The sequence below is a fragment of the Aotus nancymaae genome, unplaced genomic scaffold (genome assembly GCF_030222135.1).
Source record: "Aotus nancymaae isolate 86718 unplaced genomic scaffold, 86718_ANA_hifiasm-v0.15.2.pri h1tg000051l, whole genome shotgun sequence".
In the NCBI taxonomy this organism is placed as follows: Eukaryota; Metazoa; Chordata; class Mammalia; order Primates; family Aotidae; genus Aotus; species Aotus nancymaae.
The window spans coordinates 10,576,273-10,604,008 of NW_026988465.1; the positions used below are offsets into that span (position 1 = coordinate 10,576,273).

At 35.3% G+C, this 27,736-nt stretch overlaps 1 protein-coding gene and 1 non-coding gene across 2 annotated transcripts in view; one reads left to right on the forward strand and one right to left on the reverse strand.

Annotated features, from left to right (window-relative positions):
* The window catches only part of RANBP9 (RAN binding protein 9), a 106,095-nt gene that overhangs the window by 43,960 nt on the left and 34,399 nt on the right, over positions 1 to 27,736 (reverse strand). The window lies entirely within an intron of this gene.
* Positions 27,616 to 27,678, forward strand: LOC135269339 (U7 small nuclear RNA). The gene has a single exon (XR_010337641.1). It is a non-coding gene; the product is annotated as a U7 small nuclear RNA (small nuclear RNA).

The window sequence follows — 27,736 nt, forward strand, 5'->3', positions numbered from 1 at the left end:
AATTAGGGCTAATGAATTGAAAAGCAAGTAAAAACTATAAGAAAGAAAATAAGCACAGAAAAAGACAGATGAGCAAAATAAGAAAAATGCTAAACTTCCCAATCAAAATAAGGTTGCAAGGGCAAAATTCTAAAACATAAGACCAACAAATCTGACACGACATGCATGTGGGGAAAAAAAATGAGAAAAAAGAAAAAGACCAATAAAATAAACGACTGGAACGTGAATTCATTCTAGATGATATCACTCAATGGATAGTATAATTAGTATGATTTTTAAAAAACATAAGTATATTCAGGAATATACTAAAAGAGAAAAACAATCACTAAAATATAAGGACAGTGGTATACCAATATTTGCTGAGATAATTTAGATAATAATTTTCCAGAATTGAAAAACATGTTGTTGAATTGAAAATACACATCACATACTGAGGAAGATAAAAATTAAGTCATACATAAGAAATGCTGTAGAATATCAATCATAGGCACAATCTTAAAAGCTACCAGAAAGAAAAGCAGATTACCTAGCTAGGAATGACAATTAACTGACTGCAGACTTCTCCCCAGCAACAACTGATGATGCAAAACAATGGTACAATACGTTCAAAGTATTGAAAGTAAAGAAACTGTCTACCTAGAACTTAGTTCCCAGGTAAAGCAGCAAGAATGATAGAAAAATAAGATATTGCCAGACACATAAAAGCTATGGTTTACTATCCAGACTGTCACAAAAGAACTATCTGAGAACACACTTTAGCAGCAAGGAGACAAGTGAAAACAGAAGACCCATACGGACAAGAAAACAATCAGCACAGAAAATGAACAAATATATCACTAAAATTCATTACTGATTTAAAAATGCTATTCAGAGTTTTAAAATCTATCACCCATACATAATGTGCTAGGACACAATTACCTGGCATAAAAAAGGAACAAAAAATGTCCATGTTCAAGAGAAAGGACAAACCAGGAATGACCTTGAGACAATCCAGATGTGAAAATTAGCAGACAAAAAATTTTAAAAAGCTACTGTTACAATGCATAAGATGTAGGGAGAAATACACTTGCTTTGAATGAAAAGAAATTCCAGAAAAGAAAAAGAATCAGTAAAAAGGAACTACTATGGCCTGATGGTATGTGTCCCCCAAAATTCTTACGTTGAAACCCAGTCCCTAATGTGGTGACATTATGAGGTGGGGCCTCTGGGAGGTCATGAGAGCTCCACCCTCAGGAATGGTATTTTTGCCCTTATAAAAGAGGCCTGAGAATGCTTATTTGCCCCTTTTGCCATTAAGAACACATAGGTGTTTTCTTTTTTTTTTTTTTTTTTTTTTTTTTTTTTTTTTTTTGAGACGGAGTTTCGCTCTTGATACCCAGGCTGGAGCGCAATGGCGCGATCTCGGCTCACCGCAATCTCCGCCTCCTGGGTTCAGGCAATTCTCCTGCCTCAGCCTCCTGAGTAGCTGGGATTACAGACACGCGCCACCGTGCCCAGCTAATTTTTTTTTTTTTGTATTAGTAGAGACGGGGTTTCACCATGTTGACCAGGATGGTCTCGATCTCTTGACCTCGTGATCCACCCGCCTCGGCCTCCCAAAGTGCTGGGATTACAGGCTTGAGCCACCGCGCCCGGCCTGTGAAGCAGAGAGTTCTCATCAGAAACTGAATCTGCTGGAGCCTTTTAATCTTGGGCTTTCCAGCCTCCAGAACTGTGAACAATAAATGTATGCTGTATCCGGCCTAAGGTGTTTTGTTAACAGCAGCCCAAACAAAGACAAGAACCAAACAAATTTTGGAGCTGAAAACTGTATGAAATAAGTATTTACTGATGTACTTACTGGCGGACTGAAGATGGCAAAATGAATAGTAACATGAAAACAGAACTTATCTGAAGGACAGAGAAAAAAAGAAAGAGGTGTGAGGGGAAGAGTCCCTGGAACAATATCAAAATACATGTAACCAATCCTAAGGAGAAAGAATAGGACAGAAAAAAATAATTGAAAATAATTTCCTAAATTTGGTAAAAGACAAAAACGTATGGATTCAAGAAGCTCAACAAACATTAAATAAAATCACACCTAGGCACAAATTATAGCTGAACTGCTGAAAACTAACAAAAAAGAAAAAAATGCAGAAAACAGCTAGAGAAAAATGACATATTACTTTCATAGGAACACTGAGCTGAATTTCCCCTGACTTATTAGAAAATATGAAGGCCAGAAGACAGTGAAATGAAATCTTTGAAAGTGCTGAAAAGAAAAAACAAAAGCCTGCCAACACAAAATGTTATTTTCAAGAGAAATATTCTTAAGAATATAAGTGAAACAAAACCACTTTCAGATAAAAGAAAAATCATGTAATGTGTTGCCAGCAAACCTACACTAAAAAAAAAAAAAAATGCTCTTAATTTTCTTAAAACATGACTCTTTAAAGCATGGTAACATATATTGTGTAGTTTATAGCATATGTAGATGTAATATATATGACAATTACTGCAAAAGAACAAGAGGAAGTGACAAATGTAGAAACGCAAGTTTCTATATTTTACATAAAATGGTTCAATATTAATTCTCAACGGATTATGAAAAAAGAGACATATATTAAAATCTCTAGAATAATCACTAAAAATGGCGAGACATAAAGGTCAGTAAATAAATTAAAAAGAAATTCTAGGCCGAGTGCAGTGGCTCATGTCCGTAATCCCAGTACTTTGGGAAGCCAAGGCGAGCGAATCACAGACGGGGTCAAGAGATCAAGACCATCCTGGCCAACATGGTGAAACCTCGTTTCTATATAAAAGAAAATAAATAAATTCTAATAATGTATCAAAATGATAATATACAATTACTAGACAACGTTTAACCCAAGAACACAAGATTGGTTTAACATTCAAAACCGATTAATGTATTTTACGGTATTAGGAGAAAACTCCTATCATGAAATAGCCACAGTAAAAACACCTGGTACAATTTAACACCATTAAAAATAAATATTCTCAGCAAACTAATAAGGAAACTTCTTCAACTTGTATCTATAAAAACCCTGCAATTAATATGCTTAATAGTGAAATACTGAACACTATTCTCCAAAGACCAACAAAAAGGCAAGAATGCCAATGTTCACCACTCCTATTCAACACTACTACAAATCCTAGCCATTTCAACAAGGAAAAAAAGAGAAATGAAATGCATAGAAATTAAAAAGAAATAAAAGCTGGCTCTATGTACAGAAGATATGACTGTTTATAAAGAAAATCCTAAGGAACCTAAATTGCAATAAGTGAATTTAAGAAGGTCGCAGGATACAAAGTTAATATACAAAAGTCCACTGTATTTGTATATACTGGCAGAAAATACTAGAAAAACAAAATTTTAAAAACCAATTCTATCTAGCATCAGAAAACATAAAACACTGAACAAAAGACATGTAAATCTCTCTACTTAAAATTACCAAACATCACTGTGGAAATTTTTTTTGTATTTTTAGTACAGATAGGGTTTCTCCATGTTGGTCAGGTTGGTCTCCAACTCCCAACCTCAGGTGATCTGTCCACCTCAGCCTCCCAAAGTACTGGGATTACAGCTGTGAGCCACCGCACCTGGCAGGGAAATTTTAAAAGACGTAAATAAACGGCAAGACATTTCATGTCTACGGATTGGACACCTCATTTTTAAGGCTGCAATTCTCTTCAAACTGATCAGAGTCAACACAATCCAAAGCGTAACTACACTAAGCTTTTGTTTTTTTTTTTATCTGAAAAGCTGATTTTAAAGTGTATATAGAAGCTGATTAATGAATGTAAATACACAGCTTAATAGAAGAAATAAGACCTAGTATTAGATCAGTAAGAAGAGTATAGCTGACAATATTCCATTGCACATTTCAAATTAGCTAGAAGACAGTAATTCAAATATTTCCAGCATAAAGAAAAGTAAATATTTAAGATAACAGATGCCCCAATACATTGATTTGATCTTCACAATTATGACTGTATTATCACTGTATCCCCAAAACATGCACACCTATTATGCAGCTATAAAAAATTAAAATTAAATAAAGTAGAACATTTATATGGTAATGTGAAGGACCTAAAACATCCCCAAAAAGCTTCAAGTTGTAGAATTTTTATATGACCTGACTTCAAAACATAGAATGGGCTGAGTAATCTAAACAGCATGGTACTGGCTTAAGGATCAACAAATAGATCAATGCAACAGATTAAGGGGTCCAGGAAGAGACCCACATTTATAGTCATTTAATATTTTACAAAAGTGCCAACACAGTCCAAAAGAGGAAGTAAAGTCTTTTGAACTATTTATAAGATAACTGGCATCCATGTGGAAAAAAGTGAGCCTTACTCTCTATCTCACACAATACACAAAAATAATGAAGATGAATCATAGTCCTAAATATAAACATTAAAAACTATAAAGCTTCTACAAGAAAACATGTAAAACTATCTTAATGACTTGAGGATAAAGCAAAGATTTACTAGGACACAAAAAGGAAGACCCATAAAGAGTAAACTCATAAATAAATAAAACTTAAAACTTCTCAACAAAAGACACAGATAATCCAATTTTCAAAAATGAACAAAAGATCTGAATAGATATTTCACAAAATAAGATACTGCAAATAGCCAAGGTGCACATGAAAAGGTGCTCCAAACTATCATCAGGAAAATGTAAATTAAAAGCACACTGAGATTCAACCGCATACGTGCCAGAATGGTTACAATAGGAACTTTCATATATTTTTGGTGGGAATTTAAAACTATACAACCTCTTTGAAAAGGCTGGCAGTTACTTACAGGACTGAACACCTGCCTATCCTATGACCCAGCAATACCACTGATAAGAGAAATATAAATTTGTCTACCAAAGTATTTGTACAAATATGTTCATAGCAGATTTCTTCACAATAGTGAAAAACTTGAAACAGCCTGGGTATCCAACAACAAATGACTAGATATACAAACTGGTATATTCTACTCAGCAACAAAAACACAAATGGAATTACTGATAAACACAAATCAATCTAAGAAATGTCATGCTGACTCAAGGAAGCTTTACATACAAGAAGAGTATACACCATATTAAATTCTTTCATAGGAAGTTTTGCAACAGGAAAAACCAATCTATCCTAGTAACAAGTTAAAACAGTAGCTGCCTCTGAAAGGGTAGGTCAAGGGCCCTAACTAGGGAGGAGCATGAGGGAACATTTCTGAGAATGATCATGGTCTATACTTTGACAGAAGTTTGCATTTCATGGGCATATGCATCTGTAAAAAAGAGTACACTTAAGATGTGTGCATTTCACCGAATGTAAATTGCACCACACACACAAAAAAAGAGCAGTAAGCTGACATCAAACTCTAATGATATACATGCTGTAGTGACTGGGGGGAAGTACACCTCCACTGAAATGCATAAAAGATTAAGATGGATCAACTAATGAAAAGAGGAATAAAGAGATACCGTATAAAACAATTAGAGTCAGTTCTGCTATATCATGACATATGAGTTTCAAAAAACCACCACATTATACAAAATCATGCAATAAAAGCTACAAGGTTTACAAAGGAAATGGGGTTGGAAGCACAGCATGCAAAAACGTTGTAACACATTTACAGAAAGATAAGAACCCAATAAAAACAATCATAATACCTGTTAAATTATTAAGGAATAGGCCAGGCACAGTGACTCGTGCCTGTAATCCCAGCGCTTTGGGAGGCCATAGTGAGAGGAGTGCTTGAGCACAGGAGTTCAAGACTAGCCTGGGTAACACAGCAGGACCCCATCTCTACAAAATAGATTGGCACAGTGGTGCACTGCCTGTAGCCCCAGCTACTCAGGAGGATCACCTGAGCCTAAGAGGTCAAGGCTGCAATAAGCCATAATAATGGCTCTGCTACACTCCAGCCTGAGTGACAGAGACCTTGTCTCAAAAAAAGCAAACAAAAATTGTGACGGAATAAATACTACAAGGAAGTATTTCACCTTGAAAAAACACCTAAGTTTATACTTGGGAAATGGGTGTCATAAGAGTTACTGCTTGTGAGCTATTGTGACGTGATGAAAGGAAGGGTTATCTGACAGAGGGAAATTTGTAACATCAGTTGTGGCTGGGTGTGGCTCATAACTCACAGTAAATTGAATAGCTGGTAGATACAGGAAAGCTGTCTGACATATAAAAACAAACTCAACAATGAGGGACAGGCAAAATTTATATGGACGAGAAATTTATTATTGTGGTACTATGTGTTTACAAACAGCAATGAACATGAAGATTTTTCAGATCAATATGTCAACACAGATCATCAGAAATTATATATTAACACTGTTAGGTAAATAATATTGGTGCTTAACATAAAATGGAGACTAACAACATTCTAGTTTAATTCCTGTTATTGATAGGTTTAAGCCTACTATCTTGCTATTTGTTCCATCTCTATCTGTGTTCTTTTTAATTCTTATTTTTGTTTTTTAGCCATTAATAGTTTTCTGCTATCCCTTTTGGCAGTATATTAATGAGTACCTTATAAGTTTTTTTAATGCATCTTTGATCTATTATATTCTTGATTTAGTATATGTATCACATGCTGGCAATGCAAGAAACACTTTTAAAAACCTACTTACAGTCACGTTCCACATAAAATGTTTTGGTCAACAACAGACTGCATATACAAACAATGGTCCTGTAAGATTATAATGCAGCTGTTCTATACAAGTGTACCATTCTAAATCTTTTATATCACACATTTTTACCATATCTTTTCTACATGATGTATTTAGATACACAAAAACCATTGTGCTACAATTCAGTACAGCAACAAGCTATTCAGTTTCATACCCTAGGAGCAACAGACTACACTACATTGCCTAGGTGTATAACAGGCCATGTGGTATGGTCTATACCATTTAGGTTTGTGTAAATACATTCTATCATGTTCCTATAATGACAAAACCATCTAACGACACATTTTTCAGAATATATCCCCATTCTTATGCAACACATTTTTTGTTGCTGTTATCATGTCTCACTTCATGTCACAAATGCCTCAAAAAATGATTACTATTGTTTTAGTATACCGTTTTAATCCAGTAAGACTAACAAAATTCTCATCAGAAACCATGGAAGCCAGGCAGCAGTTGGATTACATATTCGAGTACTGGAAGAAAAAAAACTAATCCAAGAATTCTATAACCAGCAAAACTACACTTCAAAAAGGGAAAATTAAGTCATTTCCATATAAACAAAAACAGAGGATTTGTCATTAGCAGGCCTGCAGCACAAGGTAAAGGGAAACCTTTCAGGTTGAAAACAAAGGACACAGTAATTCAAATCCATACAAAGAAATAAAGAACTCAGTAAAGATAACTACCTGGGTAGACATAAAAGACAGCTTTGGTGTGTTATGTTTTCATTGTCATTCATTTCTAAGTATTTCCTAATTTCCTGTGCTTTCCTCTTTGTGTGAGTTTTTAGTAGCATACTGTTAAGGTTCCACATATTTGTATACTTTGCAGATTTCCTGATTAGTGATTTCTAATTTTTTTGTGGTTAAAGACTATGCCTTGCATTATTTCAGTCTTTTTAATTTATTAAGGTTTTATGGCCTAATATATCCTGGAGAATCTTCCACGTGTACTTGAAAAGCCTGTTTATTTCACTGTGGGTTGTTTGAAAATTCTATAGATGTCTGTTAATTCAAACTGATTTAGAGTTTAGTTTGTTTTGTATTTCTTTTCCTGTCTAGTTTTCTATTCATTATTTAAAGTGTTGCACTGAGGTCACCAACTAGTACCATAAATTGTCTATTTCTCCCTTTAATTCTGTCAGTTTCAGGTCACATACTTTGGGGCTGTATTGTTAGGTACATATTTATTTATAATTTTAATGTCCTTATGATAAATTGACCCTTTATTGTGATAAAATACACTGCTTTGTCTCTAGGAACAATTTTTATATTAAAGTCTGTTTCATCTGATACTAGTATAGCTATTTTGGCTCTCATGTGGTTACTATTTGCATAATATTTCTTTTTATTTTCAAGTTGGTGTGTGTTTGAATCTAAAACTGACTCTTGTGGACAATATAACATTGGTTGTTTTTTTTTTTTTTCATGTATTCTGTGAACCGTTGCCTCTTGATAATTTATTTGCTTTTACTGAAATTATTAATAGGTAGATTTAACAGGTGGTAGGACTGAAATTACCAGTAGGTAGGTACTGATAGGTAGGATTTATGTCTGTTACTTTGACATTGTTTATTGTTGATATGTCTTAGCCTTTTTCTCTGTTCTCCCATTTTTGCTCTTCTGTTTCACTGTGGTTTCTTTATTGCAGTTTTGAGTTGTTTTTGTAGTGTTTTCTCTCGGGATTTCTTAGATAATAACTTAAAACAAAGTAATTTGAATGTATACCAATATAATTACAGTCATGTATTGAATTTCATTCCAAAATACTTCATTTCTTTCCTTCTCCTATGTGCTACTATTGATACGCAAATTAAAATTTTTAACACATTTTAAACCCATGTAGTTTTAGAATTATCACTGTGTGTGTGTGAGTGCGTGCGCGCGCTGCATGTGCGTGTTTTTGAGACGGAGTCTTGCTCTGTCGCCCAGGCTGAAGTGCAGTGGTGCCATCTCGGCTCACTGCAACCTCCGCCTCCCAGGTTCAAGCAATTCTCCTGCCTCAAGCCTCCTGAGTAGCTGGGACTCTGTTTTAAATCAAATATAAGAAAAAAGTTCACTATTTCTACTAAAAACACAAAAATTAGCTGGGCATGGTGACAGGTGCCACTAGCGAGGCTGAGGCAAGATAAATGCTTGAATCCGGGAGGCAAAGATTGCTTTGAGCTGAGATCACACCACTGTATTCCAGCCTGGGCAACAGAGCAAGACTCCGTTCCCACCCACCCTGCCCTGAAAAAAAAGAAAAGATTTATGAACAAAAATACATGTATATGAACGAGATGCAGCTAAAGTAGTACTGAGAGGGAAATTTACAGCTGTAAAATGCCTATATTAAAGAAGATTTGCCAGGCATGGTAATGTGCACCTGTAAGTCCCAGCTACTAGGGAGGCTGAGGCAGGTGGATCACTTGAGCCCACGAGTTCAAAGGTGCAGTGAGCCATGATTACACTACTACACCCGGCCTGGGCAACAGAGTGAGACCCTGTCACAAAAATTAAAATTAAATAAAAAAGAAAGATCTCTAAATACTAATCCAGTTTTCTCCTCAAGAACCAACTAAACCCAGGCGGGACATGGTGGCTCACACCTGTAATCCCAACACTTTGGAATGGTGAGGCAGGCAGATCACCTGAGGTCAGGAGTTCGAGACCAGCCTGGCTAACATGGTGAAACACCACTTTTAATAAAAATACAAAAAATAAGTTGAGCAAGGTGGTGTGCACCCATAATCCCAGCTACTCGGGAGGCTGAGGCAGAAGTATCCCTTGAATCCAGGAGGCAGAGGTTGCAGTAAGCTAAGATTGCCCCACTGCACTCCAGCTTGGGCAAAAAAAGCAAAAGTCTGTCTCAAAAAAAATTAAAAGAAAAAATAATGAACTAGACCCAAAGCAGGTAGCAGAAAAGGAATTATAAAGATTAGAGCAGAAATAAGTGACATAGAGACTAGGAAAACAATAAAGTAGGTTCTACTAAGAAAAAAAAAAGACTAAAATTACTAAAAATCAGGAATTAAAGAAGAAATATTAGTACTAAACTAAAAGGATCATAAGAAAACAATAATTAAATACTATGAACAATGAATTACATGACCTCCTTTAAATTGACAAATAAACTGACATTCCTAGATAGATACAAGCTATTGAAACTGCATAGTAATTTTAAAACACAAAGACAAGCCTGTGCTCATATGGCTTCACCGGGGAAATCTACCAAACATAAAAATTAACATTAGTCCTTTCCAGACTCTTCCAAAAAAGCTAGAAATACTTCCTAACTCATTCTACAAAGCTGGTATTACCCCATTAACAAAACTAGATAAAGGCATCATAAAAAAACTACAGAAAAAATATCCTTCATTAATACAGATGCAAAAATCCTCAACAAATTACTAGCAAATCAAATCTAGCAATGCATAAAAAAGATTATAAATCATGACCAAATAGGATTTACCCCAAAAACATGAAGTTTAACAAAAAAAATCAATCAATATAATATATTAAGAAAATAAAGAACAAAACCCATATAATCATCTCAACAGGCATAGAAAAAGAATTTCACAAAACCCATCACCCTTTCATGATTTAAAAATCATGAAAAATCATGACTTAGCAAACCAGAAATAGAAGGGAACTTCCTCACAGAAAAAGAACATCTATGAAAAATCCCCAGTTAATATCACACTTAGTGGCAGAAGACTGAATATTTTGTGCTTAAGATTAGGAACAAAAAAAAAAGGATGCCTTCTCTCACCACTTCTATTCAACATAATACTGAAGTTTCTACCCTGGGCAAGAAGGCAAGAAAAAGATATAAAAGTCATTAGATCAGAAAGCAAGAAATAAACATCCTCTATTCACAAATGGCACAATCGCTTACATAGAGAATCCTTAAGAATCTCCTCCTCCAAAATTATTAAAAGTAATCAAGTTCAAGAAGACTACAAGATACAAGATTAATAAGCAAAAATCAGTTGCATCTCTATACAACAGTAATAATTTGGAAATGAATTTAAGAAAACAATTTCATTTGGGAATCTTCTTTAAAAAAAGAATACTTAAGAAGTGCAAAACCTGAACACTAAAAACTACAAAACATTGTTGAAAAAAATGAAAGAACTCTTAAATAAATGAAAAGACTCCCCACGCCATATTCATGGATTTGAGGACTAAATATTATTAAAATAGCAATACTCCCCAAATTAATCTAGAGATTTAACCAAACCCATCAAAATCCTAACTTGCTTTGCTGCAGAAATTGACAAACATATCCCGAAATAATACACAAATGTAAGGGCCCAGTAGAGCCAAAATAATCTTGAAAAAGAAGAACAAAGTTGTAAAACTCACGCATCCCAATTTTAAAACTCAACGGAAAGCAACAGTAACCAAGAGAGTGTGTTCCTGGCTTAAAATCAGACACAAAAATCAATGCCATATAATTGAGTCCACAAACTAACGCATATTTATGATCAATTAACTGCTGCTGTTGTTTTGAGACAGGGTCTCATTCTGTTACCCAGGTTGGAGTGCAGTGGCATGATCACAGCTCACTGCAGCCTCTATCTCCCCTGATTAGGTAATCCTCACACCTCAGCCTCCAAGTAGCTGGGACTACAGGTGCATGCCACTATGCCTGGCTTTTTATTGGCATTTTTTGTAAAGACAGGCTTTCTCCATGTTGCCCAGGCTAGTCTCAAACTCCTGGGCTCAAGCAATACTGCCCAACTCAGCCTCCCAAAGTGTTGGGATTATAGGCGCACACCACGGCATCTGGTAGATCAACTGATTTTTGACAAGGGGAAAAAATCCAGTGAGGAAAGAATTCTTTTTCTTTTTTCAACAAATGGTACTGGGAAAACATACACATCCAAATGAATGCAGCTGAGGATGGACATGGTGGCTCAGGGAGTCCAAAGTGGTGGGTAGACCACTTGAGGTCAGGAATTCAAGACCAGCCTAGTCAACATAGCGAAACCCCGTCTCTACTAAAAATGCAAAAGTTAGCCAGGTGCAGTGGCACATGCCTGTAGTTTTGGCTTCCCTGGAGGCTGAGGCATTAAAATTGCTTGAGGCTGGGAGGCAAATGTTGCAATGAACCAAGATTGTGCCACCACACTCTGGCCTAGGTGACAGAGCAAGATTCTGTCTCAAAAATTAAAAAAAAAAAAAAAAAAAATGCAAAAAGAATGCAGTTGGATCCCTATCTCACACCATATGTAAAAAATAACACAATGGATTCAAGAGCTAACTGAAGAGCTAAAACTATAAAACTCTTAGATAAAAACACTGATGTATGTCTGGTCTCTTAGATATAACATCAGAAGCAAAAAAACATAAAAGAAGATAAACTAGACTTCATAAAATTTAAAATTTTTGTGCTTTAAAGGATACTGTCAAGTAAACTAAAAGACAATCTAGAGTGTCAGAAAATATATGCAAATCATATCTGATAGGGGACCTTTTTCCAGCACATATAAAGAACTCCTACAGCTCAACAATAAAAGGAAAACCCTACTAAAACAATGGACAAAGGATCTGAATAGACATTTCTTCAAAGATGTATAAATGTCCAATAAACAAGTAAAAATATGCTAATCATTAGCAATTAGCATTAGCAATTGTGTCAAAAACACAATGAGCTCTCATTTTACATACACTATGATGGCTAGAATCAAGAACGTAAGTGTTGACAAGAATGTGGAGAAATTGCAACTATCATAGCTGGTAGTAAGTAAAATGGTATAGTCACTTTAGAAAACAATCTGGCAGCTCCTCAAAAAGTTAATCATAGATATTTATGACCCAGAAATTATACTCCAATTTTCTGCAATAAACATGAAAACACATATCCATACTAAAATGTTACACAACTGTTGATAACAGCAATATTCATAACATCAGAAAGTGTTTCCACCAACTGATAAACAAAATGTGATATATCCACACAATGGAATATTATTTGGCAACAGAGGAATGGAGTGCTGATGTATGATACAGCAAAAATCAACCCTTAAAACATTATGTTAAGATAAGAAAATAAAAAACAAAAGGTCACATTTTGTATAATTCCATTTATATGAAATGTCCCGAATAAGTAAATCCATAAAAACAAAATAGTTGCGCCTGGAACGGGAGGAGTGAGTGTTTTGGGGTTCCTTTTCAAGTGACAAAAATGTTTTAAAATTAAACAGTAGTAAGGGTTGCATAACTCTGTGAATATAGTAAAAATTACCAAACTGTGCATTTTTAAAGGGTGAATATGTATATGAATTATACATCTCAATAAAACTCTCACTAAAAAAGTTAAGAAGACATCTAGGTTCAGCTCTGTTATGTAAACAGCTTGGAAATCATCACTCCCATCCTCACAAGAAAAAGGCTGAATAACTGAAAATCAACTACTCCTATATGCATTGGAAAACTGAGTTCACAGGTCACAACACCTCCAGAAAAACTGAAGAAACATGTGAATATAGACATATAGAGCTATATTTAATCTGGAGCCAATAACTGGAACGAACACTTTAAAGGTAATTAGCAAACTACTAGAGACTGAGAGTAAACTAACCTCAGCTTTAACTCATGAGGGCTCAGTCTTAAGGAAGAATACAGGTGACAGAAGGAGCTCCACCAAAAAGGTACAATTTTAAAATAAGCAACAATTAACAAGTATAATGAGTAAGAAACAAATATGGGGCCAGGCACGGTGGCTCACACCTGTAATCCCAGCACTCTGGGAGGCCGAGGTAGGTGGATCGTTTGAGGTCAGGAGTTCGAGACCAACCTAACCAACACAGTAAAACCCCATCTCTAATAAAAATATAAAATTAGCCAGGCATGGTGGTGCACACACCTGTAATCCCAACTACTCAGGAGGCTGAGGCAGAAGAATTGCATGAACCCAGGAGGCAGAGGTTGCACTGAGGTGAGATCGCACCACTGCACTCCAGCCTGGGTGACAGAGCAAGACTCTGTCTCAAAAAAAAAAGAAACAAATATGGTAAACACTAAAATCCAACTTTAACAATATGTTTTCTTATTAGAGTAGGCTTTTATTAGAGTAAAATCCCCTCCATCTTGGGTAGGGGAAAGGGAAAAGTAACCGTTTTTAAATCTAACCTAGAGGAAGAACAATAATTCCAGCCCCCTCCAACCTTTCTGGCAGAAGAGGGAAAAAAAAAAAAGACTTAAGAAATTCTTCTGAAGATCACAGATCAGGAACTCTGGTCCACTAAAAAACCCAACAGATTTCATCATAAGATTACGGAACACTACTCCTCTCTACTACCTATGACCACATAAACAGGGCTCCAATATAACAGATTACAACTGAGAAAGCTACAAGAAATAGACTTTATTTTATTAATAAAAGGAAACCTGAAACAACAAGGAAGACAAAAACCAGGAAAGTATAGGAAAATAAAGTCTTTTATACCTACAAACAATACAAACACCTAGTGAACATTAAACACAGCCTAACTCCTAGCCAGATATACCTAAAATCTCACACTAAATACCTATTTACCTGAGTTTCTACTACTCAGTAAGTCATGTCCAGATTTCAACAAAAAATTGCAAGGCATGTAACAGGCAAGGAAAAAATCTGAAGAGACAAAGTAAGTATCAAAATCAAACTCAGATAAGGTAGATTTTGAATGATCAAACTGGAAATTTTAATTAACTCATTAATATGCTAAAGGCTATAAGAAAGAATCAAAACTCTAGAAATAACATTAACACAAATAATGCCTTTGATGGGTAATCAGCAGACTTTAAAAAAAAAAAAAAACAAGAATCAGTGAGCTTGAAAAAAACCATCTGGAACACAGTGTTTGAGAACGTGGGACAATTATAAAAGGTGAAAAATATTCATAATAATGCTAGAAGGAGAAGAAACAAAAGAAAATGAAGTATTTGAAGTAATAAGGGTTGATAATTTTCCAAAATTAATGACACATACTCCAAACTGCAAATCCAGAAAGCTCAGAGAACCAAGTACAAAAACATCAACACTTCATGTTCAAACCTACTAGGCCAAAGACAAAGAGTAAATCGTGAAAGAAATCGGGGAAAAAATCAAAACAAAAACACCCTACAGGAAAGAAGGATAAAAAATTACAGCAGGTTTCTCTTCAGAAAGCATGTAAGCAAGAAGAGATTGGAGTGAAATATTTAAGTGTTGGAGGGAAAAACCCACCAAGCTAGGATTTAACATACAGAAAAATCATCTCTCAAAAGTCAAAGAAAAATAAAGACTTTATCAGACAAACAAAAACAGAGGGAACTTGTACAAGAAATGTTAAAAGTTCTTCAGAGAAAAGGAAAATGATATAGGTGAGAAAACAGAATCCTCAAAGAAGGAATAAATGAAGACACAATCTTTTATTTTTCTTAATCTTAATTGATCATATAGGTAAGTATTCAAAATATTAATAGTAACTATCTTGGGTAACTGTAGTTTATGGGTAAGTGAAATGAGTAACAGCAATGTTATAAGAGACAGGAAGGAGAAGTTGGTTATATTCTGTTAATAGTTAACTGCACTATCTGTGAAGCAGTGTAAGTGGTATTTAAAAATGAACTTAGATGAGCTCTGCCTAAGGCAAACTCTAGGGAAACTACTAAAAAATCTTTTTAAAGTAGTACAATTTATATTTTAAATAGGAGAGAAAAAGGGAATCATATACAATGCTCAATTAAAATTAGGCAATGGGCTAAGTATGGTAGCTGAGGCCTGTAATACCTTTGAGAGGTCGAGGTAGGAGGATCACTTTAGCACAGGAGTTCAAGACCAGCCTGGCCTACATGGCGAAATCCCATCTCTATAAAGAACACAAAAAATTAGCCAGGTGTGGTGGTATGCCCTTATAGTTCCAGCCACTTGGGAGGCTGAAGTGGAAGAATCTCAAGAGTCCAGGAAGTCAAGGCTGCAATAAGCCTAGATCACGCCACTGCACTCTAGTCTGGGTGACAGAGGGAGACCTTTGGAAGAAAAGAAAGGAAAGGTGAAAGGAGAAAAAGGAGAGAGGAGGGGGAGGGGAGGGGAATAAAGTAAAATTTTAAAATAAGCAACAAAGAACAACAAGTATAATGAGTAAGAAACAAATATGGTAGACACTAAAATCCAACTTTAACAATACTTTTGGCCAGGCACAGTGGCTCACGCCTGTAATCCTAGCACTTTGAGAGGCTGAGGTGGGCAGATCACGAAGTCAGGAGTTTGAGTCCAGCCTGACCAACATAGTGAAACCTCGTCTCCACTAAAACTGCAAAAATTAGCCAGGTGTGGTGGTGCACATCTGTAATCCCTCGGGAGGCTGAGGCAGGAGAATCGTTTGAATCTGGGAGGCAGTGGAGGTTGCAGTGAGCCGAGATCATACCAATGCACTCCAGGCTGGGCAACAGAGTAAGACTCCGTCTCAAAAAATAAAAAACAACAATACTTTCAATGTGAATGGTCTAAATATACCAACTAAAAGACAGAACTGACAGAGGGAATAAAAAGTAAGACCCAAATATATGTTGTCTACAAGAAACTCACTCTAACGAAACAGGTTAAAGGGATAGAGAAATACATACAATGCCAGCACTGATCAAAAGGCAGCTGGACTAGTCAGTTATATATTAATTTCAAAACAGAATTCAGAGTAAGAAAAATTATCAGAGATAAACAGGAATATTACATAATGATAAAGGATCAATTCTCGAACAAGATGTAAAAATCCGTAATGTGCCTGAGCCTAACAACGAAGTGTCAAAAGATGTGAGACAAAATCTGATAGAACTACAAGCAGCAGCAGTTAACTCCACAGTTACAACTGAAGATATCAACACCCCTCTATCAGTAATTGGTAGACATGAAGGCAGAAAACCAGTAAAGTCAAACTGAAAAGGATCATCAATCAACTGGATTACACTGACATTTATAGTATACTTTATCCAGTAATCACAGAATACATATTCTTCTTCACAAAAACATTCACCAAAACAGATCACATTCTGGGACATAAGACACACCTTAACTAAAGTCATACAAACTATGCCCTCAGACTTTAATGGAATTAAACTAGAAATCAATAAAAGAAAGATGGCTGAAAAATCCACAAATATCTGGAGATTAAACAACACATTTTAACGTAACACATCAGTCAAAGAAGTCTAAAGAGAAACTTAAAAATATTTTGAATTAAATGAAAACAACTTATAAAAATTTGTGAATGCAGTGAAAGCAGTGCCTACAGAGAAATTTATAGCACTGAACGTAATAGTGATCTAAAATCAACAATTTAACTTTCTACCTTAGGAAACTGGACCAATAAAGACAATATAGACCTAGAGAAAGAAGAAGAAATGATAAATAGAGGAGATAGTAATGAAATTTAAAAGAAGAACATTTTTAAAAAGTCAACAAAATTAAAAGCCAGTTCTTTGAAAAGATCAATAAAATAGATAAACCTCCAGTTAGGATAACCAAGAAAAAAAGACACAAATTATTAATACCAAAATCAAAGACATAAGAAACTATTAATACCAAAATCAAAGACATAAGAAACTATTATTACCAGTAATAATATCAATACTGATCCCACAGACATTAAAAAGGTATTAAAAAAACATTTATAAATAACTTTATGCCCACAAATTTGATGAGTTAGATGAAATGGATTTCAAGGCAATTCCTTGAAAGACAAAATCTAACAAAACTGACACAAAGAGAAATTGAAAATCTGAATATGCCTCTATAGATTAAAAAAATTTAAATCAATAATTAATAACCTTTAGAGAAATGAGAAAGAAGAGGAAGAACTTTGGTAACTAGATACAATTTTGTAGACTCAAAATAAACTCCATCCACTGAAAGAGCCTAGAAGCAATGATACCCAGTAGTAGCAAGCACACCCATAAAAAATTTATTAAATAAAATTCAAGAATATTTGTTGCATGTTTGTCCTCAGAATATATCCAGTAAGAGTGTACCATATATTGTGTTCAAAAGATACCTGCATTCGCTCTTTTTTTCAAAGTGGGTATCTGTAAAAGCTAAATAAAAACACAGACTCAGAGAAAAAAATAATAGTAACAATAACCTTCCCAAAAAACACAAGCACTGGGCCCAGATAACTTCAGGGTAATTCCAACCAAACATGTAAGGAAGAAATAACACAACTGTCTCCAATCTCTTCCAGAAAATACACTCAGAGGGAACACTTTCTAAGTCATTCTGAGTCTAGCATTACCCTAATGCCAAAACCAAATAAAGACATTACAAGAAGGAAAAACTACAGACCAACAGCTCTCATGAACACAGATGCAAATATCTTCAATAAAGTATCAGCAAATCAAATCTAACAATGTATAAAAAGAACTGTATCTCCTTGAAGTCTGAGTACTAAAATAAATTAATTAAATTAAAAAAAAAAAAACTATACTCCAGGACTAAGTGGGATTTATCCCAGGTATGCAAGGCTGGCTCAAAAAAAATCAATTAATGTAATCAATCACATCAAGAAGCTAAAGAAGAAAAAAAATCACATGATCAGATCAATAGATGCAGAAAATGCATCTGACAAAATCCAACACCATACATAATAAAAACTCTGAGTAAACTAGGAATGGAGGGAGCTTCCTCAACCTGATAAAGAATGTCTACAAAAAACCTACAGCTAGAATCCTACTTAGTGGCTAAAAACTAGATGCTTTCTCTTTAAGACCAGGAACAAGGCAAAGATGTTTTCTTTTACTGCTCATATTCAACATCATAGGGGAAGTCCTAGCTAATGCAATAAGACAAGAAAAGGAAATAAAAGGTACACAGATTGAGAAAGAAAAAAAAAAACCTACTTTTGTAGCTGAAAAGATTGTTTATGTAGACAATATCAAAGAATTGACAGAAAAAAACCTCTTTAAAAAAAATAAGCAATTATAGCAAGGCGGCAGTATTCAAGATTAATATGCAGAAGTCAATTTGCTATGCACCACCAATGAACTGGAATTTGAAATTCTACAAACAATACCATTTATATTAGCACCAACAAAAAGGAAATTATTGGTATAAATCTAACAAATATGTACAAAATTGATACCATGAGAACTATAAAACTGCTGAAATAATCGAAGAAAAGCTAAAGAAATAGAAAAATAGCCCATGTTCAGGAACAAGAAGAGTCAGTATTGTTAAGATGTCAGTTTTTTCCAACTTGATCCATAGATTCGGCATAATTCCAATCAAAATCCCATAAAGTTATTTTACAAATATGTAGAAACTGATTCTAAAGTTTAGATAGAAAGGCAAAGATCCAGAATAGAAAATAATGCTAAAGAACAAAGAGAATTTTACTTCAAGACTACTCAACCTCAAGACCTACTGGAAAGCTACAGTATCAAGAGAGCATGGTATTGGCAAAAGTATACACACAGATCAATGAAACAGAATAGAGTCCAGAAATAGACCCACAAAAATACTGATCTTCTATTTGACAACTGATCTTGACAAAACAGCAAAAGAGATACAATGAAGAAAATGTATCTAGATACAGACTTTACACCTTTCAGAAAAAATCAACTCAAAATGGACCACAGACCCAAAAGTAAAATACAAAACTATAAACATAGGAAAACACAGGAAAAACATAAACATAGGACACAGAAAATTTTGGTAACCTTTGGTTCAGCAATGACTTTTTAGATACAAAACCAAAAGCAAGAACTATGAAAAGAAAGAAATAGTAAATAGGCCTCATTAAAATTAAAAACTACTGCTCTGTGAAAGACACTATTAAGAGAACAAAAAGATAAGTCACACACTGGAAGAAAGTATTTGCAAAACACATTACCTGATAAAGGACCTTTATATATTCAACAAACCAATTAAAAATTGGGCAAAATCTCTGGATAGACATTTCACTAAAGATGATCTATAAATGACAAATAAACATATGAAAAGATGCTTAACATATATCACTGGGGAAATGCAAATTAAAACAATAATGAGATACCCCTACACACCTATTATAATGACTAAAATCCAAAAAAATGACATATCAGTTGCTGATGAAGATGGATGTGGTGTAACAGGAATTTTTATTCATTGTTGGTGGGAATGCAAGATGGTAGCTACTTTGGAATATGGTTTGGCAGTTACTTACAAAGGTAAACACAGTCTTACCGTATGATTTAGCAATCACACTCCTAGGTGTTTACTCAAACAAGGTGAAAATTCACAGCCACACAAAAACTTGCACACAAATATCTGTGGCAACTTATTCATAAATGACAAAATCTCGAAGCAACTAAGAAGTCCCTCAATAGGTGACTGGACTATCGTACTATGGTACATTCATACAATGGAATATTATTTAGTGTCAAAAAGTAATGAACTATTAGGCCATGAAGAAATACATATGAGTCTTAGATGTACATTGCTAAGTGAAAGAAGCCAGTCTAAAAACGCTATGTACTATACGATTCCAATTATATAACACTCTTTCTTTCTTTTTTTTTTTTAAAAAAAAAAAAAAAGGAAAACTATGGAGACAACAAAAAGATCAATGGGTGCCATGAGTCTGCGGATGGAGGTAAGAGGAGAGAAGGAAAAAGGGTGAATAAATGGAGCACAGAGGATTTTTAGTCAGTGAAACTGTTCTGTACGACTGTTTGGATATATGACATCATGCATTTGCCAAAACTCTCAGAACTGTACAACAAAAGAGTGAACCCTTATATAATCTATGGACTTTAGTTAATAATTTAACAATATTGGTTCAGCAATTATAACAAATGTACTACACTAATGCCACATTAAATGCCATAGACATTTGTGTGCAAGTTTTTGTGTGGCTGTAAATTTTCACCTTGTTTGAGTAAACGCCTAGGAATATGACTGCTAAATCATATGGTAAGACTGTGTTTACCTTTGTAAGATTTTCTTAAGAGAAACTGGGTGTGGGAGATGGAGACATATGGGAGGGAACTCTCTTATTAACTGTTTTTCTGTAAACCTAAAACTAGTCTAAAAGCCAAAGCATATTAATTAGGGGAATAAAAACACAGTAAACAAATATAAAGGGAAAACAAGTTAGGAGAAATATCCCAACGTATATAACAAACAAGTATACAATATGCTTAAAAATATTAAGAAAATAAGTTCTCACAAAACCCTGTCTGTGAATGTTTATAGCAGCTGTACTCATAATTCCATAAACTGGAAACAACCCAAAGTCCTTCTGCTGGGAAGAGATGAATAAACTTACATCCTTACAATGGAATACTACTCAGTAATAAAAAGTAACAAACTACTGGTATACGCATCAGTATGGATTAATCTAACAGGTATTATGCTAAGTGAAAGAAGTCAGTCTCAAAACGTTACATACTGGTCAGGTGCGGTGGCTCATGCCTATAATCCCAGCACTTTGGGAAGCTGAGGCGGGTGGATCACTTGAAGTCAGGAGTTCCTGACCAGCCTTGCCAACAGGGTAAAACTCCATCTCTACTAAATATACAAAAATTAGCTGGGTGTGTTGGTGCATGCCTATAATCCCAGCTACTTGGGAGGCTGTGGCAGGAGAATCGCTTGAACCTGGGAGGCAGACGTTGCAGTGAGCCGAGATTGCACCACTACACTCCAACATGGGCAACAGAGAGAGACTCCATCTCCCAAAAAAAAGAGAAAAAAAGGAGAGATCCAAGATGGCTGATCACTAGCAGCTCGGGCTCGTAATTCCCAGTGAAAGCGCAGAGAACGAGAGGACGCCACACTTTCAGACGAGTATTTGTTGCTCACGGACTAGGAGATTCCCAGCAGAGGAGCCCCACGTGTCGCCAGGGCAACTCTTGTGGCCGGCATGGCGGTTTTGCTGGCGCCTTAGCGCGCCAGTTCTTGGTGCAGAGTCCGGAGATTCCCGGGCAGAAAAGCACCTTCAATCTTAACACCGCTATTTTGGCCGGCACAGTGGATTGCTCAGATTTCGGTGCTGGGAATCAACAAGTTGGACGTCAGCTCAGAGACCTAGTTAGAAAGTCGGTAATTACAAAGACGACAGACAGATAAATATATAATGAAGGGAAGAAACCAGCGTAAAAAGGCAGAGAATACTCAAAATCAGAATGCCTCTCCCTCTACAGGGGATCGCAATTCCTCATCAGTAACGGAACAAGGCTTAATAGATTATGAGTGTGTTCCAATAACAGAAGCAGGTTTCAAAACGTGGGTGATAAGAAACTTCTGTGAATTAAAAGAACTTGTTCTAACCCAATGCAAAGAAACTAAGAACCTTGAAAAAAGGTTTGACAAAATGTTAACAAGAATGGACAATTTAGAGAAGAATACAAGTGAAGTGATGGAGCTGAAAAACACAATACGAGAACTTCGCGAAGCATGCACAAGTTTGAACAGTCAAATTGATCAAGCAGAAGAGAGGATATCAGAAGTCGAGGACCAGCTCAGTGAAATGAAACGAGAAGACAAGAATGCAGAAAAAAGGATGAAAAGGAATGAGCAAAGTCTCCAGGAAATATGGGACTATGTGAAAAGACCTAATTTACGTTTCATAGGCATACCGGAATGTGACGAAGAGAATGAATCCAAGTTGGAAAATACTCTTCAGGATATCATTCAGGAAAACTTTCCCAACCTGGCAAGGCAGGGTAATATTCAACTCCAGGTAATACAGAGAACACCACAAAGATATTCTTCAAGAAGACCAACCCCAAGGCACATAATTGCCAGATTTATTAGGGTTGAAAGGAAGGAGAAAATACTAAGGGCAGCCAGAGAGAAAGGTCAGGTTACCCATAAAGGGAAACCTATCAGACTTACAGCAGATCTCTCAGCAGAAACCCTACAAGCCAGAAAAGAGTGGGGACCAATATTTAACATCCTTAAAGAAAAGAACTTTCAACCCAGAATTTCCTATCCAGCCAAACTAAGCTTTATAATCGAAGGAAAAATTAAATCCTTTGCGAACAAACAAGTACTTAGAGACTTCACCACCATCAGGCCTGCTTTACAAGAGCTTCTGAAAGAAGCACTATACATATAAAGGAACAACCAATATCAGCCTTTCTAAAAATATATCAAAAAGCAAAGAGCATTAACACAATGAAAAATTTACACTAACTAATGGGCAAAACAGCCAGCTAGCATCAAATGCCAGTATTAAACCTATATATATATTCTAATTGGATAAAAAGCCAAAACCCATCGGTATGCTGCATCCAGACCCATCTCACATGCAACGATACACAAAGACTCAAAACAAAGAGAAGGAGGAAGATTTATCAACCAATCAGAGAGTAAAAATAAACAAATAAACAAAAAGCAGGAGATGCAATTCTCACCTCGGATAAAGTAGACTTTAAAGCAACAAAGAGCAAAAGAGGCAAAGAAGGACATTACATAATGGCAAAAGGATCAATGTAACAAGAAGAGCTAACGATTTTATAGATCAAAGAGACAGAAAATTAACAAGGACATTCAGGACTTGAACTCAGACCCGGAACAAGTAAACTTAATAAACATTTACAGAACTCTCCACTTCAAATACACAAAACATACATTACCACCTCACACCTATTCCAAAAGTGACTACATAATTGGAAGTAAATCACTCCTCAGTAATCGCATAGCATTTCATAGGTTTAAATGAAATATTGGTTGGCTGCTTGTTTGTTATTTTCTTCCCTTATTCCTTCCTGTCTACATCAAGTATAATTATTGGTATACAAGAGGTTTTCAATACCCATTACTAAACTGCATTCTAGCCTTGGCAAGAAAGCAATACTCCCATTCTCTCTCTCTCTCGCTTTCTCTTCCTTTTTCTTCCTCTTCTTCATTTTTTTTCTTTCTTTCTTTCAAAAAAAAAAGGTTACATATTGAATGACTCCATTTACATGCCATTTTAAAAAAAGAAACACTATAGGAAAAGAGAGTCATTCGGTGGCTGCCAGGAGTTAAATGTAAAAGGAAGATTAATGAAGGGACATAAAAGGGAAGTCCTGTAATGGACTCTATGCATTTGTCAAAACTCAGAACCGTACAAATGAAAAAAAAAGTTAACTTTACTGCATATTAAAAATAAATTTTTGAAAAAGTACTCCAATAAAACATGAGTAACCTGAACAGACACTTAAGGAAAACACACAGGCACATGAAAAGAAACACGAAAAATATTAGACCTCACTAGTTCTCAAAGAAGGTCTCCTTAAAATGGCAAACCCTTTTCCACTTAATACATTCTAAAGAAAATAATCGTTGATATATCCAAAGGTAGATACAAGAATATTCAATGAACATTCTTTTCATTCTAAATGAAACTGAGACTAATCTTTATGTGCAAGAAAAAAGGACAGGTAACAAATCACTATATATGCATATATTAAAAGTATGTGGTACTTTTGCCTCCATCTCAAAATGGCCCCACGCAGACCCTGTCCACTATACAAACTCAATGGCTGGAGGAAGACATGGCCCTGCCTCTGAGAAGCCCTCAAACTCTGACCATGTCCTGTTAGAATCCTCAGAGTCTTAAAATCAAAAAAAGCCTATAACATCATTATAAAGGCTGCTATAAAAACAGTATTTAATAAAATGAAAAAATGTAACACAATAATGGGGGGAAAGCATGTTATAAAACAGCTTGTACACTGCCCTCCAATTTTTATTGGAAATGTAACGAAGTTTTCCCAAAAGGTAGACGTGACCCTTTTGAGTGAAATAATTCCATTTTTAGCATTTTCAAAAAGACTGGTAAGCTGAAGACATTTTTGTCCTATAGGACTGGAGTTGGCTTTTCATTTACAAGCTAACTCAGTTGACCGGTGCCTTATTTGAAACTCAAAAGCATTTTTATAAATGTAATTTCTTTACAAGAGTTTATTTATTTCAGAAGAAAATTCTAGTTACACTAAATGTTAGCTGCACAGTAAACATTAATCTAATGGGCATAATGCCCTATCAAATTCCTTTCTTCATGTTTCATTTTAAAATTTCAAATTCTGAATAGTTTCTTCACATATATAAGTTACTGGCATGGCAAGAGGGAATCTTTTGTCTTACATGACCTAAAAATTACTTAATGCCTTTGAAATAAAATGTTTCATTTCTGCCAAATGGCATTATGAAAATAAGACTTAAGAGCACCAAAAGTTCATTACTATAGCAAGATATACTAGTATATGTATATCTATCTATTTCTATAAAGAAACTCAGGGCACTTGTCTGTAACTCACAAGTTACCAATCTTAAACATTTAAACATATGAACATACACCTATTTTCTTCTCATGTAAAAGAACAAACTCTAATGTACTTCAACCATCAAAAGTGAAATGATAATAAAACTGATACATACCAACTGGCGATTCACATAATAATGCTATAAAATTAAACTAAAAACATTCCATCAACAATTGTAGGCCAGGTGTGGTTGCTTAAGCCTATACCAGCACTTTAGGAGGCTGAGGTGGGCGGATCACTTGAGTCCAGCAGTTCAAAACTAGCCTGGGCAACATGGCAAAATCCGTCTCTACGAAAAATATAAAAAATTAGCCAGGCATAATGGCACGCGCCTGTAGTCCCAGCTATTCAGGAAGCTGAGTTGAGAGGATCACCTAAGCCCAGGAGCTCAAGGCTGCAGTGAACGGTGATCACTGCACTCCAGCCTGGGCAACACAATGAGATCTTATCTCAAAAAACAATTACAGATGCTCCTGTGAAAATATTTCAATCAAGTTATGTATTTGATACGTATTTCAGGGTTTAAAAAATGTAATCACCATCTAAAAGATATGAGAACTTACAAAAAATAATAAAGAACCAAAAAGGAAGCAATTGTTGAGAAAGCTATGTCTGAAAGATTATTAACACAGAAATTATTTGACCAGGTAGACAGACAAAACTTCAGTTTGACTTCTTAAAAAGTTTGCTGGCCAGAGCTAGCACTTTCTTAGATACAGCAAAGGGCTCACAGGAACATGTCTTCCATATACAAACTAACGAATCCAGAGTCTATAGCCAAAACCACCTTCTTATCTAATGCTCACATACGAAGCCAGTTATTTCCTGCCCTAAATCATTTCAGAGTCAGGTATCAGGCAATTAGAAACAACCACCTCTACAGCTCAAAGCCTGCAGGAATTATCCACACTGGTCAATCCTCAACTGTTTACCCTGCCCTCCCTTGTCTTTCCCAGGAAACTCCAATAAAGACTCTGGCCTGGACTTTTCCATGGCTCCTGTCTTCTGCTTCCTGACTAAAACCTGGTGCTGACCGGGAGCGATGGCTCACGCCTGTAATCCCAGCACTTTGGGAGGCCAAGGCAGGCAGATCACGAGGTCAAGAGATAGAGACCATCTTGGCCAACATGGTGAAACTCCATCTCTGCTAAAAATACAAAAATTAGCTGGGCGTAGTGGCATGCACTTGTAGTCCCAGCTACTGGGAGGCTGAGGCAGGAGAATCACTTGAGCCCGGGAAGCGGAGGTTGCAGTGAGCCAAGATCACAACACTGCACTCCAGCCTGGCAACAGGGCGAGACCCCGTTTCAAAAAAAACCAAAAAGCTGGTGTTCCCCCTGTGTCCCTGTGTGGCATGCATGACCCTCTCAGACCTGTGAGTATAATAAAATTCTTCCTTCTAAGCCTTATTCTCATCTCCTCTGCAGCTGCACAGACTTTACCATACCATATCCAACACCTACATTCTTAGAACCACTATTAATATACAAAAGAAATTTAAGTATATGCATGCTCAAAATATTGCAAAGTGAAATACTACTCACCAGATGATTATCTGAAACAATGAAATTAAGGTAAGAAACTTAAGTAACAGAAAACAGAAATCCTTTTTCAGTATTACTATTCAAAAAATTGTTCCAATTCTAATTCTATGCTGACAGTAAAGCAGCTACTTATCTCTCTATATATACTGCACCTTCTCTACCACTTTCTTCCCAAAGCATAAAGAATCACAGCAAACAGAAATTAGTTGTTGCCTCTGGGAAGTTCACAATAACATACATCAACCCTTCAGCTGCACCTTTCTCCCATTACCCCTCAAAGAGCTATAAAAATATAAATATACAATACCTTAAATTAAGGCCTGGCTATATTTACTAAGATGGCCTTCAAGTACCTGCCTTGATGATTATCCTGCCTTTTAATGATTAAGACAATAAGACTCTAAAAACAATTAAAGCATATTAGTTTGAGAGTTCCTCTGACAATTCTTTGTCAAATAATTCCATCTGTAGTAAATTACAACAACAATAATAAAACATAAAATAACCTGGTTTCCTGACTTGTTAAAGTGTTATGGTGTTAAATGTAAAGAAAAATAATCTATCACATGTATAAAATAATATATTCTACTTTTCACCCAATAGACACGAAATTATTTATGTTTCTAATAAACTGACATTTTTGGTTAATAAAATTATTTATATTGTAATCCATATTTAAAATCTTATTTTCAAAATATCCCTACAAAATTATAAACAATAAAAAGTAGCAACTTTAAATCACACAAATAAGTTCAGAAGAAACTGATTTACATTTAAGTTCTATAAATATTACAGGTTCTACTTGTACCAAATGAGGTGTATCTACAAAACTATGGAGATTGAGATGCGTTTTACTGTTTTGTTTTTCAACAATATTTATCATCACAAGTGAAAATTTAAAACTTAAAATTAACACTGGATTAAATTAACAACTTAAAATTTACACTGGATGTTCAAGACTTTTTCATAGGAAGTCTCCAATTTTTAATATAAATTGGTCAAAAAATAGTGTTCTTATTTACATAAGAATTAGAATTTCAGAAATAAAGACAAGCTAAATGGAACACAAAAGAACAGACCCCACAAGAAAAGAGAAAAGAGAATGGAGGAAATTTTCAAAATAACGAAGTTAGTCAAGTGTTACAGCTCTTTAAGAATTTCTCTAGCAGGCTTTCCAGTTTTTAACCAGAAAACCCTTCCAAAAAATAAAATAATAAAAGAAATTAGTCAAAGAAGATCCAAAATATATTCATAAT